At 37.2% G+C, this 19032-nt stretch overlaps 2 protein-coding genes across 7 annotated transcripts in view; both read left to right on the top strand.

The window, feature by feature from the left end:
• vipr1b (vasoactive intestinal peptide receptor 1b) overlaps positions 1-19032 on the top strand; it is a 738286-nt gene that overhangs the window by 171741 nt on the left and 547513 nt on the right. The gene's annotated exons all lie outside the window — the stretch shown is intronic.
• boc (BOC cell adhesion associated, oncogene regulated) overlaps positions 1-19032 on the top strand; it is a 95747-nt gene that overhangs the window by 4615 nt on the left and 72100 nt on the right. The window contains exon 2 of one of the 2 annotated variants that reach the window (XM_087308191.1): positions 5809-5894. The exons of the other annotated variant lie outside the window; for it this stretch is intronic. The gene's annotated coding sequence lies outside the window, so the exon portion shown is untranslated. The remainder of the gene's footprint in view (positions 1-5808; positions 5895-19032) is intronic. 2 annotated transcript variants of the gene reach the window in all.

The raw sequence follows: 19032 nt of genomic DNA, 5'->3' as shown, positions 1-19032 counted from the left end.
CATGGCTCAGATGGGGGATACGTGCAATCCTCAGCGCTGTTTATCCAGAAAACCACTATACAGAGCAAACTCAACACAACACTCCAAACCTCCACCGAAAAATAACATCCTCTCACAAACAGCAACACGTCGCAACCGCACAATGTAGCTAACCAGCGCTAAACCACAGCGCTTAGTTCAACATCCCACTATGGTGCACTCCAGGGGCAAACTACTTCAACACCTCGCTGCCCCATTTTTCCTCACCTCTCCTATTTTATCTTACCTCACCGTGCTCTCTGATTGCCCTCTCCCTGCATTCTTCTCTCTTTTCTCTCTCTCCACACATAATTGATTAAGGGCCGCTTCCATAAATCAATTTGGTATGGGCATCAGTCAGTAATGAATGGGCAGAGCCCCCCTCAGAGCGTCCAGTATTAATCTAGCACAGCAGGCTCTTCCACTCAGAGCTCTCTGTCTTTCTCTCTTTTTCTCCTTTTCTTTTTTTTCACACACTCACGCATACTCAAACTGAACGCAACTGCCAAAAACACACTCTATAAGCTCAGAGGGGAGCTGCTTCTCATCCTGGATGAAAGGGAGAGAGAGGGACGGCTGGAAAGGATGGAAAAATGAACGGACAGGCATATGAAAGAGAGAACTTGTGGTCAAAACCAGTAATGGCAGAGCAGAAAAGAAGCGATGGCAGGAGTACGTACTCACACACACATTCATGCTCGCTGATTGCACACAAACGCTCCCTGAACAATGTTCCAATGAAAACTAAAGCTTGTTTTCTCGAATATGTCTGGAATATGTTTAATAAGGTTGACCTCTGGACATTGTGCAGTCAGATAGTGAGTTTGCTAGTTGGTATGCTTCTGTTACACACCACAGGTTTGTGAGTGCAAATTATTCAGTTTTGTGCATTGATTTTTCTGTCAGTAACTTTTGAGGACAGTTGATCATCATTTATAGTTCACATAAAGTTTCTTCTTTTTTTTCAGCCAGTAACAGTTGTATTTAAAACCATATTTGCGTTTGAAATACTGCATAGTGTTGTCATGATACTGGAATTCAATACCATTCAATACCATCGATGAACATTGTTATGTCAAAATGGCTCTTTGTGTTAGAGCATGGGTAACTAACACGGTTCCTGGAGGGTTACCTTCCTGCAGAATTCAGCTCCAACCCTGATCAGACACACCTGAATCAATTAATTAGCACCTGAAGCAGCACTTGATAATTACATGCAGGAAGGTACAGTAGCTCTCCAGGAACAGGGTTGGTGACCCCTGTGTTAGAGAGTTTAATGTTCATTATTTCCAGCCTTTTTGTTCTTTTAATTAGTAACTGCCAAAGCAACTCTTCCTGATCTTCTGGAAATCAGCTATTCAACCAAAAAAGATGATTCTTTAAGTGTTCTTTACACATAATAATAGCTCTGTTTAGAACCATATCATCCTGAAAAAAAGTTTTAATGCTGATCTGGTTTTTTGTGTTGAGTTTATGCTTTTTTATTTGTCACCTTTTTGTTTTTCAAACTGTTAAAGCACCTCTGTAGTGATTTTCTTGATTTCACACATCCAAACACACTCAAAGAAGATGTTTTATTTAGTTTTTTTAAGCATAGAAACAGTTTAATTTGTAAACATATCATACTAAAGTACATTTTAATAAAGAGTTTAAGGTTCTTCATTTCCCGCCTTTTTTGTTTTTTAAATTAGTAACTGCCAAAGCACCTCTTCATGGTCTTCTGGTGCTCAGCCATCCAACCAAATAAAGACCTTTAAAAAATGTTCTTTATACATCATTTTAATTCTGTTCAGAATCACATCATCCTGAAGATTTTTTTAATTGCAACATAAATGAGATTTTGTGTTGAGTTTATAGTTCTTTATTTCTTGCTTTTTGTTTTTCAAATCTGTAACTCTCAAAGCACTTCTTTACTGATTTTCTGCTTGAGAATCAGCTGTTCAACGACTCTCTTGACATTCATGAAGCGATCTATCTGTAGCAAAAACTAGCTGTAACAGTTTGTACAAATAAGCAGCACACATAATATGTAGAATAAAAAATAATGTTACCCAGAATTTTTTTTCCTGATTTTAATAAACGATTTTTGAAGATTCATGCGACATTGAAGACTGTATGAAATCCATTATCATAGAAATCTGTTGTATTGTAAATGTATAGTACAATTAAAAACTATCACAGTATTACAAATGCAACTTTGGTTTGCACAAGACTTTTGTTTTGTTAAAAAGTATGAGTAAAGTAAGATATCTTTAAAGAGATCTATATATTTGCTGGTTTACTGTTATTGTTGGAGCTTCAGCATCACATCCCTTGATATTTTAAAAGCTAGTCAAAAAGCTGATGATCAGTCAGAAATTCTCTTTCACACAAGGGATTGTGGGCAGTTTTTGGCAAACAAAAAAAAAACATTTATGGATGCATACTTGAAAATGCACCAGAAATAGTATTCAATCCAGGCGTCTATGGCATACAAATAACACACTGTGGTGTTTGCGGTTACCCAGAATGCAATGCAACATTTTGATGCTCCCATCCTGATCACTTAACTGTTACTGTAATTTAGTTTATCTCTTCTTTATATAATTACATGTTATAGTAGTATGATTGAAACGTTAAGTTCACCCCAAAATTAAAATTCTGCCATAATTTACTCACCCTGGTGTCTTTCCATACACGTAAGGCTTTCATTCATTTTCAGGACACAACTTAAGTTATTTTTTATTAAATATCAGATATTAATTTTTCTCCAAGTAACCCAAAATTCATTAATGTTTATAAAGAGATCAAATATAAATCCATATGAATCAATAATCAGAAGAGACACTGTATATGACATAACAGACTGAATTTAGGATTGTATTTGCATACACATATTGAAATACATATTGATTAATTTAGAAGTTCAATGATGCTAGTTTGTGATACAATGAGATTTAGTCTTGTGGGTCACATGGCAAGCAATTACTTATAAAAGCTTGTTCTCGCACAGTAAGTCAGTAAATTTTGCTTCTGTTATTTTCATTGAAAAGTCCAGTACAACTTCCTATAGGACAGGAACTGTCAACAAGCATGTACGGTTTATATGTAATGGTCAATGTTTTTATGTGAAAAAAGTTCAAGTTAAATTTGTCCATCATATTAATCGATGATGGAATAAACTGCTTACTATTCCACCATATGTTTTATGCAGCGAATGCCTTTCCAACCTTAACCCAGTATTGGGAAACACACATAGACACTCATTGACAGATACACTCATACACTACGGCCAGTTTACTTTTTTCAATTCACCTATACTGCATGTCTTTGGACTGTGGGGGAAACAGGAGCACCTGAAGGAACCCCACGCAAATGCAAGGAGAACATGCAAACTCCACACAGAAATGCCAACTGGCCCAGCTAGGACTCAAACCAGCGACCTTCTTGCTGTTAGGTGACAGTGCTAACCAATGAGCCACTGGGCTGCCCCACAAAAATTACATATTTGATATTTTGATAATAAAAGTCTTAGAGTTTGCCACAACATGAGGCCGATTTGAAATTTGAGGTGAACTAATCCTAATCACACTATCGTAAACTACTTTAAATTGTGATAGACAGTCTTGTCTCAACTTTAGCCCAGATCGCTTTTCGTTTTTTTCCTTCTCCACAGTTTGTCGCCTTTCGCTGCTTCAGTTTCGTCTTCCTCCCCCTCTCAGCTGCAGAGTGTTAGTGCTGATGATAGCGTAAGCCGTACAGCTTTTAAAAACAGTTTGTCTTAATGAGCTCCGAGGAGGTGGGTCACAGCTGAAGCCAATTGCGAGCCCTTCCTGTCGGCATGGCTGCAGGCTCTGGGGTCACTGGGGGTCGCGCTGGCCCCATCGCACCATTGGGCCCTGACCCAGCGGCCTAATCCATGGACGCATACTTACACTCATGGGGACACATCTGGATCTGATACAACACACAGCCAGCTTTTAGGGTTTAGGGGAGAGAATAGGGGTTGCATACTTCTCCTAGTGTCAAAGTCAGGGCCGAAGGTGGCATGTGCTCCTTGATCTTTCTCCTCTTCCTCGCCAGTTAGAGCAGGTGAGATCTGGATAAATCGACGTGGCAACGCTTTGAAGGGATTGCCAGTAAAACACGCAACTATTAACGATCGTAACTAAAAAGCAGCAGGCCTCGCTGATGCACATTCTCATGCTCGTTTAATGCTTGTCTGTTGCCATGTGTGCGCGCTCTTTCATGGATGCCTGAAGCTAATACTTCACAGACCAAAGCACTATTTTATCCCCCTTCACAGATCTGAAGATCAAACGGTAATGTACCTGCACACATGCGGGGGACATATGCGGGGTTAGGGAGATCAGACGAGCATATGCAGGGTTGATGTGATCGATTGATGGGATTGTTCAGTCAGATGCAGACTTGCACATCATGGCCTTTTGCTGCTCTGGGTTGGGAGTTTTAAAAAAGCTTATTTGCATCAGGCAAAGTTCATAGTCAGAGAGGTTTAAAAAAAAGGTTTTGTACATTTCATATATATCTATATATCATGGTCAAGACGATCTGTTGCTGTTCAAACCGAGCATCAGAATGATGAAGAAAGGTAATTGAAGTGACGTTGAACATGGGATGGCTGTTAGTGCCAGAGTGGCAGGTCTGAGTATTTCAGAGAATTTACACGCAAAATAACCTCTAGGGTTTACAGAGAATGGTCCAAAAAAGAGAAAATATTCAGTGAGCGGCAGTTCTGTGGGGACAAATGCCTTGTTAATGCCAGAGGTCAGAGGAGATGGTTGAGCTAATAGAAAGGCAACAGTAACTCAAATAACCACTCGTTACATCTGAGACATGTCCAACATTGAGGCAGATGGGCTACAGCAGCAGAAGACCACACCGGGTGCCACTCCTGTCAGCTAAGAACAATGAAACTGAGGCTACAATTCGCACAGGCTCACCAAAATTGGACAATTAAAGATTGGAAAAACTTGAGTTTTGTTGTTGACCATGTCCATCCCTTGACCACAGTGTACCCATCTTCTGATGGCTACTTCCAGCAGGATAATGTGCCATCTCATAAAGCGCGAAATATCTGACTGTTTTCGTAAACATGACAATGAGTTCACTGACCTAAATGGTCTCCACAGTCAACAGATATCAATCCAATAGAACACCAAGCACCTTTAGGATTTGGTGGGATGGGAGATTCATGGGTGTGCAGCCGACAAATCTGCAGCAACTATGTGATGCTATCATGTCAATAAGGAGCAAAATCTCTGAGGAGTATTTCCAGTACCTTGTTGAATCTATGCTACGAAGGATTAAGGCAGATCTGAAGGCAAAAAAGGGTCCAACCCGGTAGTAGTAAGGTGTACCTAATAAAGTGGCCAGCTTGTGAATTATTAGAGCAAATGATTACATTAAAAGATTTGCCTAAACATAAACACACTTTTAAAAAATAATTTGCTGCTTGTTCAAACTACTTAATTAAAATGAGCTAAAACAACATTTCCTGAATTGTTTTAGGGACAACTTATTTATTTTATTTTCAAAGTTCCTTAAATTTGTTAAGTTAACTTAATCGAGTTGTGCTAGGACAATATGAATGAATTCTGTGGAACCTGGTGTAGTATTATTGCATTCTGATATGAATGTTTTTTATATAACTTAAATAAATGTCGCATTTACAGTACTGACTTATGTAATGTTCATTTTTTTTATAGACTGAAGCCTACATGTATAATTTATCTGCCATTATACTAGTGTCATAAAATGAACTCCTAAACAATGACTGTTTCCAAACAGGTTTCCTCATTTTCTATTGGTCGATCAAACAGATACTCCAGAGATGATTCATTCCACTGGTGGAGATACTGATTTCAAGCAAACTAGTAAGCATAAACAAACAATACAATGTTTTAATAATATCACAGAAATACAATTTCACCCATGTAGAAGAATTTGAATATGAATGACTTCCTTACATTTTAAAACATAAAACCAAAATGGATCTGATATCATTGTAGAAGCTGAAATATCCTATAAAGAAACATGCAATGTGAGGAGCTTCGTGAACTGCAGGCATTCAGGGGTGCAGAAATCTCATCATAATCAAACAAAGGTTATAGATTCACTAAAGCTGGTTCAGTTAAGAATAAAACACAATGGTCACATTAACCATCCACAACCGCACGCTTTTATATTCATATAAGCTGTTAAGGAAGGAGACTTTTGCAGGCGCTTACATGTCTTATTCCTCACCGTTTGCACTTCCAGATGCTCCATACACCTGAGCCTATAAAACGGAGTGCGTTATGCCAGTAATTTCTCCCCCACTACTCTACGCGCACACAAACATGTACACACATGGCGCCATAATTGGCTCCTATTCCCTCACCGGCTCCGACTCTACACCCCGCCGAACCCCTAACCCCCACCCCACCCTCAACAGCCCCATAAAAGCACATCTGGAAAGGCACTCTAGCCCTCCCCATCTCCCTTTCGCTCCCTCATGCAGCCGACAGAACAGCACAAAAAGAGGCTCTGCAAACACAGAAATAACACTGTCAGACTAAGTGAGATGTTGTAATGAGGCATCGCCACTGAGAAGCATAAGGAGGGTGGGTTATTGGAAAAACCGTATACATAGAGATAGTGTTAGCCACGATGACCGCTCTGGACTGACTGAGGTGCAATTTCATAAAGTACCATGAAGATCTATTCGCTTAAATAAAGAGCGTCCTGAAATTTTTGAGTGCATTAGCTGAAGTGCTAGCATGACCACTTGTATTAGCTGATATTTGCTCAAATGGTTAAATATTTTCAGTCTAGATTCTCTGCTGATGAAAATAAAATAAAGTCAAAACAAAACTGTAATATAATGAAATATTGTTACAGTTTAAAAGAAATTTAAAATGTTTTTTTTCTGATGCTATTACTCCAGTTGTCAGTCATAAAGTCCTTCATAAATCCTTTAAATATGATCATTGTTGGAAACAGCTGTGCTGCTTAATGTTTTATTGGAACCTTTAATATGTTTTAGGATGAACAGAGATTTCACAAGTACCACATTTACTTAAAATAGAAATTGTTTATGACATTTTAAATATGTTTAGTCACGTTTAATATGTTTTATTCATTCTCCTAAATAAAAGTTTTCAGAAAACAATAAAAATGATTGATGACAAACATTTTTAAGCTAGGTTATTTATGATACTGTATATGATACTGTGCAAAAAATATAAATACATTGTGCAATATGCTTTATACACTCAAAAATATTTTTACTGCCTTTTCTAGCTACTTACTTAAAATTAATTGAAACGACACAGTTCTTGAGTTTTTTGCGGTCAACTTAATTGTTTTATGTTCAGTCTAAACCATTAAGTTAACTTAGTCGATTTGTGTTGAGACAAGATGAAGTCATTGTGTGAAAGCCATCATTACTTAAAGTGTACACAAGCTCCGGTGTGAGCGTCGAGAAGAGTTGAAATCAAGTCAACTTTATGGTATGACCTATGACGCGGTTCGGCGGCAAGCAATCGGAATGAAGTAGTCCACCGCTTGAGAGGTGTTCAGAGAACACAGACCCATGAACTTTGGTTCCGACCACAGTTGTTCTCAAGAGTTTGATTATTGCGGTGACCGGATTTTCAATTATTGAAAATCGCAATGATCGCCCTCTAATCACGCGGGCCCCCTCCGCGGTGCGTGCCCTGCAGGCCCGTCTGCTACGCCACTGGTCCTCTGACACATTTTCATTGTTGTCTGGGCTACTTGCAGTGCATTTCTGCTTTTGCATGTGTTGTATTTTCATGCACTTGTTTCGTCAGAGATTAATACTGTTTACTATTTTCATCTCCATAAAAGCTAATAGACAATCTGTAAAGTTTTTGGGGTCCCCAGACACATTTTTGTCCTGTGCAGTGCATTTTCATATGTGCATGTGTTGGGAGTATTTTTATGCATAACAATCTATAAATACAATCAAGAAAAAGATACAATTGAAATAAAGTGATTGTTTGTTTCTGTTTGAGTCTGACAGTATTCAAGTATAGTAGCTGAATGATAAAAATAATACAATATAATTAATTCAAAGTTAAGATCACAAATGGTACAATTTATTATACCTGGATGCTTTTAAAATCATTATACAATCACAGGGATAAAAAATACATAAAAATGATAAATTATAACACCAACTCACCATTCACGATGTGACTATTGCAAATGATCACCTGGTGATATTGATGCTGAAACAATATATTGTGCAGCCCTACATTTCTGTTATGAAGTTGAATTGCTATTTCTTCTGTTAATTCACTGACACATCCCACACTGTAAAATAAGATTATTACTTTACTCAAAAAAGTGAGTAAACCCATTGCCTTAAAAGTGACAAGTTGCCTTTACTTAAAAAAAGTGAGTAAATCTGTTAAGTTGACTTAGCTTAATGTTTAAAATTATGCTCAAAGTTCATTTACTTAATAATTCAAACGGGTTTCCTCTCTTTTTGAAAGTACATTTAACTAATGACCTGTTACAGTGTATGTTTTATGTAAATCAAAGGCGGCAACACCAAGGCTCCAAGAATTCAAATTTATTAAATTAAAAAGGCTGACACAGAGCGTGTAACGTTTCGAGCCACCCGGCTCTTCATCAGACAATGATCTGATCAATGATCACCATTGTCTGATGAAGAGCCGGGTGGCTCGAAACGTTACACGCTCTGTGTCAGCCTTTTTAATTTAATAAATTTGTATTCTTGGAGCCTTGGTGTTGCCGCCTTTGATTTACATTTCATTTGCACTTTTTGCGGTTTTGGCTGAGCACCCAATTAAGAGAGATGTGCGTGCTTTTGTACAGTTTTTACAGTGTATGTTTTAACCAACACATTCTCACGGCAATTCGTAACTTTTTGGTTTAGTGGCTAATTCATATGAATTCAAACGATCTAGTTTGTACAATTTAGTACAATTTGCTCATCACCCAATGACGGTTGGGTTTAAGAGCCGGGTTGGGTGCCACACCTCCTTTTTAAAGTTGAAACGAAACGATAGTCACTAAACTGGTGAAACGTAAAATACTTACGTTTTCCCATGAGATCAGGCTGGTTTTAACACTACATTTCCTCTTTCAAAAACAGTGTTGCATGTAGCACAATGAAGCATCACTAGACTAAAACTCATTAGTTATGTTTTACACTCTACACACTTTTTCTGACTCTGGGTCTTGTCTGCTATGTTTATCCACTCATGCTTTGGCTCGTGGGAAATGGGAAACATCCCTGCTGGGCTCAGTTCATCCACCTCAGCAAACCAAAGCTGTCCTTACTTCATATCACAGCATTACGCATTCTTTGTGTGTGAAAAAGCAGCTTGAACTATCTCCGGCACCGGGACTATAACTATATATACATTTAATGAGAGCCTGTGCGGGCAAAGTAATGTTGGGTTGGGTTATGGGGTACGGCACTCGAATGAGGCATCGGTTTAGTGGATTTAAGAGAGCGACTGACTAATTCATTGAGATATCGCTCTACAGATAAGCTGACACAGTCTGATTCAGTCTCTGGCTGCCATCATTCGCTCTCTGTTTTCCAACGGATCCAGGCACAGGACCAGGAAGAAAATAAAACAAGCCACAAGAATCTCCTGGCTGGGTTTTTGACTCCTCTTTTTTTTCTAGCTGTACAACTTCTTTAGGTCCAAAGAGAGCGAGGGGGAGTAGGAAAAAAGACGCCAGCATTTTTTATTCTCATTTTTAATGAAGTCTTGAGAAATGAGAGGCAAAGCAGAGCGGGTTGAGTTTCACTTTTTGGGCCCAAGCCTCTTAAGCAGGAACATATGCGGCTGCCGAGGGTTCAGGTTACCAGGGGGGCACTAAAACGCCCAGAGAGAGAGAGAGACAAGCGAAGAAGATTAAGAAGGAATGCATGTGTGTGTGTGTGTGTGTGTGTGTTAGAGTGAGAAGCAGAGAGAGTGTAATGGTGAGGCAGGCGGGTAGTTCTGCGGTAGGTAAATAGAGTTCTGACCCAGGCCCAGTCATTGGAACAGCAGGCCTTCTGCTCCACAGGATTTGCTTCGGGTTTTGTTTTGTGTGTGAGTGAGTGCGTTTTTTACTTCAGGTTGGAGGGGGAAGGGGGGTGCGCTATTAACGAGCACCATCGTTTTTCTAATTAGAGCTTTGGGGAATATTTTCTTAAGGACTGTCGACCCTCCCTGAAGGGCTTTCAGGAGAGGGTATGTGTGTGTAGGTGTGTGTGTGTGTGTGTTTGTGTGTTCGCTGTAAGAAAAAGGGGAAAGTGTGTATTAATATGGACTTGAAAATGTGTGTGTATACAAGAGTATGTGTGTATGAATGTACTGTGTATGAGTGTGTGCATCAAATAAAATGCATTTTAGATAGGCACGTGTGTAATTGGTGTGTGTTTATACTGTATGAGCATAAATACAGCATTATAGTTTTAATTAATGTACAGACATGCAATTTTTTACTCAGAATAAAGCATCAATATGTGTTTTATCAGGGTTATTTTAATATCAAGTAAGTTTATCAGTTTTTATTAATAGCTATAGTTATTAGTTATTAATGTTTAGATATTTTGGCTACTTTTTCATTTTAATTGTAGTAAATTTTATAGATAGGTTAATAAATAATGTTAACACTGACTTTTTTGCATATAATCAGTTGTGGAAAGAGTAAAAAAAGAATCATACTCAGGTAAAAGTACTATTACTTGCCCAAAAATGTAGTACAAGGAAAGTGAAAGTATCGGTTGTAAATATTACTCAAAGTATGAGTAGCCCTTTTCAAAGTACTCAAGAGTAGTGTGTATTATGCTGTGAAACGTTAAAGCATAACATTCTGTAGTGCATTTACTTATTGTTTAAGGCCATTTGGTGATTTCAGTCATCATACAGTAAACATCCTTCATCTTCTCATCATGAATCTAAACAGTCTCTGGGTCATTGCATGTAAAGATTTTGGACATTTTTTAAGACGTCCAAGCGGTTTGTTGCATTTATAAAGCGGGTCTTTAGGTTGTTCAGTATTTACTGTCTATGAGAGATTTGATTGGACAGGAATTGCAGGACTGATTTATTTACTCAGCCAATCCCCGTAGACAAGAAAAAAATAAAGTAGTGACTGCAGGCTGAAGGAAAAAGTACTGATACAGAACTAAAATATACTCAAGGGAAAGTAAAAGTACACATTTTTAAAACTACTTAGTAAATTACAATTCCTGGAAAAACTACTCAATTACTGTCATTGGAGTGTTTGTAATTTGTTACTTTACGCCACCACTTTACACCACTGCATATAATAAATAAATTCGGATCGTTTCTAATAAATATACATATTTTTGTTTTTTAAAGCATTTTGTAAGGCTATTCATTACACTGTAAAAAAATCCAGATTTTCACTTTTTCAGATTTTTCATTTTCAAACTTGTTAGTGTAATTTTTCACGGTAAATTACATTAGTATCACTAGTCACACTTTATTTTGGTGGTCTGTTTGTTGAATTTAAGTTACATGGCATCTACATGGCAAGTAATGATCATTAGATTATAGTGATGTAAAGTAACTAATTACAAATACTTAAATTACTGTAATTGAGTAGTTTTTCTCAGAAATTGTAATTTACTAAGTAGTTTTATAAATGTGTACTTTTCCTTGAGTACATTTTTACTGCAGTATCTGTACTTTTAATCTCACTACTTTCCTTTATCCTGCAGTCACTACTTTATTATTTCCTGTCTATGGGGATTAGAAAATTCAGTCCTGTAATTCCTGTCCAATCAAATCACACAAAGAAGGTAAATTGCATCATAGTGAATTACTTCAAGACATGAGCACTTTACATTGCAGCAAACTGTTTGGAAGCATTAAAAGTGTCAAAGAAGATGTTCAAAATCTTTACACACATTGACCCAGAGACTGTTTGGATTAGGGATGCCCAAACACAGTCACATGGATGTTGGTTTAAGATGTTGGCTCGACATTGGATTTTGGTCACTTTCTAACAACCTAAAATCAAACAAATATCAATGTCATTTGATGTCATTATTGGACATCAAAATAATGTTGTCCTTAGAGGCTGGCTAGATATTGAATTTTGGTCACCTGACATCACAACCTAAATCTAACCTAATATTAATGTCTTATGACATTGTGTGCCTGCTGGGCAATAACTAAATGCACCACAGAATGTTACGTTTACACACATCCACAAATTACATGTAAACGCATCAACTTTTAACAGCATATTACTCACTACTCATGAGTACTTTTGAAAGGGCTACTTTTTACTCCTACTTTACAGTAAGTAATATTTACAACTGGTACTTTTACTCTACTCACACTACAATTTTAGGCAAGTAATGGTACTTTTACTTAAATTTGCTTTTACAGTACTATTTCCACCACTGATTATAAGTAGACTGTTTGGTTGGGGTTAGGGTTAGTGTAAATTGACATGTACTTGCAAATTTTCTTATAGTCAGTTGAATGTCTATTAAAGAAGCAGTATCAACAGATATTAGGCAGACAGTCTACTAATACTCTACTAATCTACTAAAGTGTTACTGTATCACTTTACACGATTTAAATGTAAAAAATTTACAATAATTCAGAATTTTATTGTGAAATTAATCAAATTAGCATGATTACAGCAATATGCTATACCATTATCAATTGTGAAAATTATCGATCGAAGAAAGCTAAAAGACTAATTAGAGTTTTAATTATTCAAGTGGCCAAATTGTGACTGAGGAAAGTTGAATGAGCTGGCCACTTTGGTTTTTGCCTATAGGCTGCAGTGTTTATTTTAAACCAAGTTTTACCAGATTCGTATTTTGTTTTTAATGATGGGTATAAAAAAAAATTTGTATTTAAAAATAAGTATTTTTTTAAAATAAGTATTTCTTTGAAAAAAAAAAAGCTAATCTCATTACAATATTTATAAAACTGGATTAACTTACCGTTTAAATACAAATTTGTAAATAAATAGTATGGTGAGCACTTTAACAAACTGTAGGAAATATTTTATAGTGCATCAAAAAGTATGTTTATGATCACCACCCGACAAGCTGTTTCAGCAAAGATTAGTTTGTTAAAATGTCAGTAAAATGCATAATTGAATAAAAATAAAAATAGGGGAATTACTGCAAAAAATGTCCACTTTTTCAGAAAAAAGAACCACTCCTTTCAATAGGCTGGCTACAGGCTTGTATATGGCTGTAATTTCACAGTAATTGAATGTAACAAAACTATGAACTAGCTCACAGTAATTTGTGGTCAATTTACATACAGTATTTTACTGTGAAAGTAATGCAAATATTAGGCAGTAATTCACTGTGTATTTAAGGTCAAATGTTTGACTGTACTTTTTATAAAATATACATTTGTGTCACTATATACAGTATATATGTTGTTTAAACTGTACAAAAACTACCTGACTGCACTAAAATTTCCATTACAGTTAAGAAAGTAGTACAGTATATCGAGCAAAGTTTATTTTCTATTTGTCTTAAGCACATTATGAGATTTACCAGTGTACTTTTTTTAACTTAATTCAGTCTTACTCAACTCCAAACTAACTGAGGACACTCATGAAGCCCAGACAAACTTCCAAGAGAGAGAAAGCATGACACACACTCTCCTCATTCTCATTCATACCTCTCGGCTGTAAAACACACTCGCACACACTGTTAGTTCATTAGGTTTTGAAGGCTGAGATCCTCTCCTCGTGTTCTCAGAGTCGAGGAGCAAAGGAAAAATTTTCTTTTCTCTATTCTTCCCTTTCCAAACCGTCTTTTCTTCTCATTTTCTCCTTGTGCTGTTTCTTTTCAGCGAGTCTGCTGCTCTTGTTTTGGCTTTGATCCCCCCAGCCCCCTGTTCATGGGCCTCTACTGAGCTCAGTGGAGCAGTTTCCTGAGTCTGCCTAGATTAATGAGTGTGTGTGTGTGTGTGTGTGTGTGTGTGTGTGTGTGTGTGTGTGTGTGTGTGTGTGTGTGTGTGTGTGTGTGTGTGTGTGTGTGTGTGTGTGTGTGAGAGAGAGAGAGAGAGAGAGAGAGAGAGAGAGAGAGAGAGTGTGTGTGTGTACTAGAAAAAAAGAGTGGGAGAGAATAAAACACGCAGAGAGTTGAAGTCTGTGTGTGTGTGTGTGCTTGAGAGTGTGTGTGTGTGTGTGTGTGTGTGTGTGTGTGTGTGTGTGTGTGTGTGTGTGTGTGTGTGTGTGTGAGTGAGTGTGGTTCTCTTTTGGCTTTCCCGCGACCGCACATTATTTTTGTGAGGGTTTTTTATCTTCAAAGTCACTGTATCCACAAAGTGGCTGTGTTTGCCTTGCTCGCTCGCCATTTTGAAACATTTGCAATCACAGGGCCTGTTGTGGACATGATGGCAATCTTGCGTCTACAGTAAAGCGACGGGCGACCAAGCACATGCTGCATAAACCCACTCAGAGAACACCAGTTTGGATGACAATGTGTTTAAACAGTGTCAGTCCATAAAGTTGTTGCTTTATTTTTGGACTTTGGTGGAAATTCCTTTTCTTATGAAGAAATTTAATGAGTTTTTACTTCCAGAACAAGAATGACAGCAGCCACTGACCAATCAGAATGGAGTATTACGATGATTTGCAAAATAATGAAATTTATTAAAAATTATTTATTAATACTATTAAAATCAAACAATAGCGTATTTGCTTCAACCTCTTTGGGTGGTACATCTAAAACTCTTCAATGCAAGACAAGTGAATTAATTCCTTACATTTACATCGCACTTTTCTAGACACTCAAATTTTTGCTTCTTATATTTTTGGGGGGAATCTCCTCATCCACCACCAGTGTGCAGCATCCATCCTGCAACAGCAGCCATATTGCACCAGACATCATACCATATATTACGGTATAGGAAGCCATGATGGACAAAGGCCAGAGGGCAAATTTAGCTACTACTTTTTTTCGAAGGACATCCTGGGATTTTTAACAACCTAAGTTAAACATTCCATCTGAAAGATAACACACATTGAGCAGTATAGAGTCCCCATCAATATACTGGGGCGTTAGGACCCACACAGAGCGCAGGTTGTGCTCCCTGCTGGTACCACTAACCCCACTTCCGGCAGCAACCTAGCTTTCTCATGTGGTCTCCCATCTATGTACAGACCGGGCACAGCCCTGCTTAGCTTTAGTGGGCGACCATGTGAGAATTGCAGAGAGCTAGCTGCGAGCTGCCAGACAGTTGTTGATTATCCACTTATTCTGTGGTTATTTGCTAAGTTATAAACAAGTTATAACAAGTTTTGCTATTTGCTGTGCAATATTTGACCAATGTTTTTATCAGTTATGACATGTAGATCTCATAGTCTCTGCATCAAATCAGTGACAGGCTATGAGTGGGAGAGAGTATTTGGCTGGCCCAACCTGGAATCTGCACCCATTTTTATTTTTATTTTTGTCCATTATTGATTCTATTTATTTACTTAGGGTTAGGGTTGTAAATGTACAATTAAAGCCAGAATTGTTAGCCCCCCTAAACTATTAGCCTCCTCTTTATTTTACTATATATTTTTTTTTAATTTCTTTAAGAGACTTGCTTTGTTTAATTGATTTTAATTGGATTAGAATAAAAGTTTAAAAAAGTATTATTTTTATTTCATGTATTAAATTTTTATTTGCTGTACTCTCATAATCATTCTGGATAATTTCACAGAATTTGCACAAAAAACTAGAAACAACAAAAATGTCCATATTCACTCTGGCCCTGCTAATAGCTCATAGTAACATGCTTTAGCTAGCTTTTTGCAAATATTTTGAGGAGGGGCTGCAGGATTCCTGTCAACTCTCCCGTTTTTGCTGGGACTTTTCCGTATTTTACCATTTTATCCCCTTATCATTTCATTAAAGTATTTTCCTGTATTTCTCCCATATGTTTAATCTTTTGATGGGAAGTGAAAGTAACATCAAAGAGCTAAATGTGATATAATTGCAAAAGTTGTTCAAGAGAATTATGCTTTTGCTTTGTTTTGGCTCGAAGTCACGTTGAAATTAATTTTAAAATGGCTGCATTCACTTCATTTTCATTAAAGCTATGTGTCAACCATCGCCTGTTCTATGCAATCTCTGAATCAATCAATTCATGTAACGGTGCTGACTGATAGGTACGCTCCATATGAAGACATCACCCAGATCAGTTTCCATGATTTGAAGAGGAGTTAAAGTGGACACTTTGGGATTTGGGTGTGTTTTCAACAGACAAATACTCTTAATAGTAGGTTATGTAAACATGTTTGTCTAGGCATGTTTTATATTAAGCACAAATAATTTTGTCTTAAATGAGCATAATCAGTTCTGAAAGGGCTTTCATTATAGATCTGTGGATTATTAAACAAAACAGTCGATCAAAATGAGAGACTTGCTGCTCTTCACTAAATAACTGTAGTAACTTTAATCAATATTTAAATACAGTAAATAAAAATGAACAAGTTTTTAATTTCTCACATAATTAATTAATACATTTCTGCATAGCCATTGATTTTATTAGTCTAATTTTTATCTTTTTATTTTATTTTCAATTAAAGCTTATCCTGTATTTTTACCTCCTGATGTTGACAGGTATGTGCTGCAGAATGAGTGTAGATGCAAGCTGAGCTGCATGCAATGCATTTGTTGCACACACCTAACCCTGGCCATACCCTAACCCACCCTTCACAGTGATGTCACTAGCTCCATTCAGTGCATTGTGTATGTGATTGCATGTCTGAGCCTGCATGTCTCAGCTTGCATATGTAATAATTCAATTCACCTTTATTTGTATAGCGCTTTTACAATGTAGATTGTGTCAAAGCAGCCTCACATAAAAGATCATAGTAAATTGGAACATTGTAGTTCAGTTTTTAGTGTTTAAGTTCAGTTCAGTTTAGCTCAGCTCGGTGGAGCTGACTGCAGTCAGATACTTTTAAATATTTTTGAGCATATTTGCAAGTTAATCAACATCAGCTCCATGGTGAAGCACACATCAGTGTCTTTAAGATAAAATTAACTACTAATGTAACTACTAGTTTGATAGAAGCAATCATCACAGTTTATTTCAAACTGTGATACAATGGTAAAGTCTAGATAGGAGCTGCGGATATGCACATCAATATAACATCATAACACTGTATAACAATAGTATTTTTACAGTACTGTGACAGCTGGGTTTAGGGTTGGGGTGGGGGTATGTGTTAATAATATACAATAAATGGGAAATTTTATAAATAATATTATTAATAATTCTCATTAACTTCCGACCATAACCGTATCTGATCAAGCAACAACCTGATAAAACCGACTTACTGTTAATAATTTCCTGTGTAGAGTCTACAGTTACTTACTGGCAGCAGTTCACCGGTAACTTACTGTAAATCAGTTACAGCAAAAATACTGTACTTACATTTACAGCACTATTTATCTTGCTGTATGTGTATTTATAGAATTGTATGTATACCTTTACTGTAAAATATACAGTAATTTTTACAATTTAACTTTAAAATACAGTAGCATACTGCATAGCTGTCCTTCAGCAAAATATAGTTTGTTACATTTAAACACAGTACAATTTCCAAATATCATAACAGTGTACCTGTGCAGTAAACTATTTTATTGCACATTTTCCAGCCAATCAGAATCAAGAATTTCAACAGACCTATGGAATAATATGCCAGCATAACTGCGTGAATATGACACGTCAACATTGGAGCATGTGCACAACACTGAACGTGGTCTCATTTCAGCACAAGCTGCGGTTGCTTCATCACATACTTCAGACAATGCTTATTGGTAAGATTTCAGTGAGATGTTTAATAGACACGTTTTTTGCTTTACTATGACAGAAAAAAAGATTGCACTTGCGTTGAGCGTGAGTGCTTTCACAAGCCTTTTTTCCAGGTGTTTCTGGTCAGGACCCCTATCTGAAAAGAAAGGAGGAGGGGGGAGTAGAAATGCAGAGAGATCTCTTAACTTAAAAAAATGCTTGTGCATGCCTTGCTCGCTCGCCATTTTAAAACATTAGCAATCACAAGACCTGACAGAAATCTCACAGCCACTGTGACATCGCGAATGCTGTATAAACCCCCTCACAGAAGGCCAGTTTGGATGACGAAGTGTTTAAGTAAACAGTGTTAGTCCATAAAGTTGTTGCTTTATGTTTGTGAATACACGTTCCATCCAAATAAATCCAGAGTGCCTATCAGATGCAAAAAAAAAAAAAACACAATCAGATTCTGGAATAATTCGCAAACTGCTAAAAATAACTCTCTTATTGGAGCCATATGGGAGGGATGTTGCTGCGGTGGGTCGCAGTGAGTTGTAGTATGAATCAAAGCAGTGGAGAAAACAGTTTGTCTTTTCTGAGATAATACGGCCACGTGAGCACATGGCTGCCGAGTGTTTATTTATTCTCACAACTTAGTGTGTGTATGTTAATACACAAACACACACACTGAACGCATGATTATACAAACACGCATGTCGTGTGATGGTGCCTCTTATGTGTGCGTAAAAAATTGTAATGGGTAATTTTTTTAGTTTTACATTTTACAACCACCAAACACAGAACAGGAAATACAAATAATAATACAAAGAAAAAATAGTAATAAAACGAGGGGAATAAAAAAAAAAACAATCAGGGCACATAAATGGTTTTGATGAAAATACAAAGAGGCACTTAGTAGGAGTGAACATATTAAGCACTACATTGTCAGATCCTTTGACCACATCTATGGGCACACCACAGGGGTGTGTTCTTTCTCCTCTCCTTAACATACACAAATGAGTGTCGTAATCCCCTTGAAAATCGGTACATTCTTAAGTTTGCAGATGACACCGTTATTGTAAGTTTGTTGGTGGGTGAGGAGGCAGAACATGGACCTGTTGTTGAGTATCTTACAAATTAGTGTCGAGAGGCTGGTCTATATTTGAACACAGAGAAAGCGAAGGAGATGTGCATTGATCTGCAGCGGAAGCAGGATGTAGTTTTGGGT

This window comes from Danio rerio, chromosome 24 (assembly GCF_052040795.2).
Source record: "Danio rerio strain M-AB ecotype USA chromosome 24, GRCz13ab, whole genome shotgun sequence".
NCBI classification, from domain to species: domain Eukaryota; kingdom Metazoa; phylum Chordata; class Actinopteri; order Cypriniformes; family Danionidae; genus Danio; species Danio rerio.
Note: the sequence above shows the minus strand (reverse complement) of the source record. Positions and strands in the feature narration are given on the sequence as shown.